Below are 3,311 nucleotides of genomic sequence, written 5' to 3' on the forward strand. Positions count from 1 at the left end.
TATCCGGCCGAAAATAAGATAGCGTGACGAGCAGACGGTGTACCCTATCCGAAATTACTCTATGAGTTAACCAACTCGGTCCTAACTCACAGATGCGGATTTTTTTAAATCTTGTAACGAACTTCCTCCTCCTTTTTGAACAGATCCATATTTTCAATTATGGGTAGTCTTTGTCGTCCTAACATCGTCGAAGGACCTACAACGGAGCGTTTCCTTATCAATCTGTTTTCCCTATTTGATCACATCTTGACCATCGTTGCAGTAAAGAATCTGTGACTAAGATTAACTGAATCTCTGTTTATAAACAAATTATGAGTTTTGTGGTTTCATTGATCAGTGTCTTAACAGAATTTCCTTTAAAATTACCGTTAGGAGGATCTTCAATTGCATCTATTTTGACATGAAGTCAAAAATTAAGTTAAACTATTTTGCTATTACAATTTTTACGGTGTTGGTGATTTTGCTGTTTCAAACAAACAAAGTTGACGGAATTTTATGTTGGGAGTGTTCTCCCCCAATTTTTCCCAACCACACCGGAGAGCTGGAAGTCTGGAAAAGTTGCCATCTGTCGCCGGATCAAAGGATCTTCGAACAGAATGAGCCTACAAGGTGCAGTGATTATGGCCGAGACAATACATGCGTAACGAGTAAATTCGTATTCAAAGGCAGGGTTGTCATATTTAAGCAATTTAATTCGTTTTTCTGAATTTATATTTAAAAAATTATAATCGGTTCGACCCGGGTCGAGATTCGCGACTCATTTTCGATCCAAAATGTGAATCCATAATTGGAAACTCCGGACAACCAATTTTGGTTTTAAGATTTCTTATGATATCAAAACTAGATGAAGTACTGAACGATTCTGGATGGAGATATTAATGAAAGTTATTTTATAACAGTAATGGGGTTCCGTTTCTTAAAACTAAATTTGAACAAATTTTTGTAAAAAAGACATTGGTGTTTTATAATTCTAGTCATAAAAGTACGCGGAGTAAGCAAAGATGTTTGCACATTTATCAGGGGCGGACCTAGGTTTTTCTCGAGAAGGAGGGGGCGTATTTTCAAAAAAAAATCGTAAAACTTATTGACCGTTTTTAGATCGACCAAATTGGATTTTCTGAGCACTTACAAATCACTGCAAAGACCCCAATTTGACCAAAAAGCAAAAGTTTTTTGGAATGTTTTCAGTTAAAAACTGTGCTTTGTTTTGGCGCGTGCTACCGCTTAAAACTAGTATTGGCGTCTAACTAAGGTGCCTTCACAAAAAATTTTAGGGTCAACTTGCCAAAATTGGGGATCGCAACTTAGTATCAAAAGGGGAAAAACTTTGAATGGCGATGAGGTCGAACCCCTGAAAGAAAGTGCGTGAGCCCCCGCCCCCTGCTCGTAAATCCGCTGAAATTTATAATAGTCTGAAAGGAATCTGTGTACAAAAATTAACCAATTGAATTAAAAAAAACTAGAAAAAATTGAATAACAGAGGAAAAGCTCGATTTTATTGTTCAAAAAGCAACTAACAATTGTTGCTTTTTATTGTTCAGTGAACTAACAAAATCGAGTACAAATTTTTTCATCCTATGTTAAAATAGAGTAGGATCTGTGCAAGAAATTTTAGGAAGAAAGTTCCGTGTTTTGAGCGTTTTTCTTGAGCAAATTAACACGCGTGCTTACGCGTGCTCCCTACTGTATCTTTCTACATTGGGGCTGAAGGCATAAAGGTACCTACGCAAAATTTCTAGGACACTGATTGATTAATGATTGTAGAAATGATTGTAGCAAAAAAAACAGATGGAAAATTTTGAAAAATTGACGACCATAATTAAGGGCGAGTTTGACAAATACCAAACTTTGGTTTCAGAGTACTTTGGTTTCAGAGTTTTTTTTAACTTTTTGAACATGGTTCTAATCTTACAGTTTTTCCAATTAAACATGAAGATGAGACGAGAAAAATTGAGATAGAAAATTAAATTAGAGTAACTACGCTAATAATTTAGTTTCAAAATAATTATAGCCCAAATATAAGGCTTTTAGTTTTTGGAATAGATGTATACTCTAACTATTCTAAAAAGTTAGTGCCATAAAATTTTGAAGCTCCAATCTATTGCGTCCCCCGAAACATGTAACAGCTTGGAAAATTGCCCTTCACACATCGCAATATGAAGAAACCAAACAAACAAAAATGTGCAAAAAGTTACAGGTACGACCGAACTCGAACAGTGTAAATACAATACAGTCGCATACATAGCAATCCGAAACAAAGCAGTCCGAAAAATAGCAAAATGAACAAAAAAAGTGTCCGATCAAGTTAAAGTAGATTTCAAGTGAAATTTTTGAAAAAGAAAAAAATGTCCTACAAGGGAAAGCTATATTTGAGTCTGATAGCAAACATTTCACACCAAACTTTCTCGACATTGAGATAAATTGAAACAATTATTTTTTTTCGGAATCCAATTTAAAACTGAAAGGGCTTCATTCATAAAACAGATGTTTCAAAATAACCGTTTTTCGATTTACCTTAAAAGAGTAGCTAAAAAATAACAAAAAACCTTCTACGCCATTGTTCCTTCCCACTTTAGAGTTAATAAAAAAAATAAAGCAAAATTTGAGATGACAACCTTGTTTTCAAAGGGCAAATAATATTCGCGTTTGGGTGTCTGTCGGCTAATGGATTTCAACTCGGGCCCGACCTTTATCCTTCTGCCCAGGTATGCATGGACCCGATTCCTGACCCGCTATGCCAGCGAACCATCATGGCTTTTTTCCAGCTGGAAAAAGTTCCAGACCGAGGGTATCAATGTCATTCTACGTGTTGTACATGGGACGGTTGTAATGCTGTTTTCGATAAATTTACAAAAGAAGGTATGGAAAAGAAAAGTTTGTTTGAAGATGGAAAATATAACCCAAATCAAGGAATGCCGCCGGCGGGAGGTTACGGGGGTCAAATGGCACCTTACGGGGGCAATAACCAAATGATGTACCCCTACGGTCAACCACCAAGTTCATCAAAATTCACAAAATCAAACCCACTGACTATAACTTTATCGATACTTTTTCTTCTTATAATCACTTGATTATTAATTGGAATTGTTTGGTTTCTCTACAAGAAGAAAAACTTCAGGCAACGAGTAAGAATGTGGATTTTGGGCAGATTTTATAAGACTTATTTATGCTCATTTGAAATGAATACTTAGTTTATTTCTTCATTTAATTGGATGTCTTAAAACAATTTAAAAAATTACTTGAAAGATTTTTTTTTACTTTTGTGATCATTACGTGATATAATGTCTGTAAATGACGTATAGCTTGATTCA

The sequence above is a fragment of the Symsagittifera roscoffensis genome, chromosome 6 (assembly GCF_963678635.1).
Source record: "Symsagittifera roscoffensis chromosome 6, txSymRosc1.1, whole genome shotgun sequence".
Taxonomy (NCBI): Eukaryota; Metazoa; Xenacoelomorpha; order Acoela; family Convolutidae; genus Symsagittifera; species Symsagittifera roscoffensis.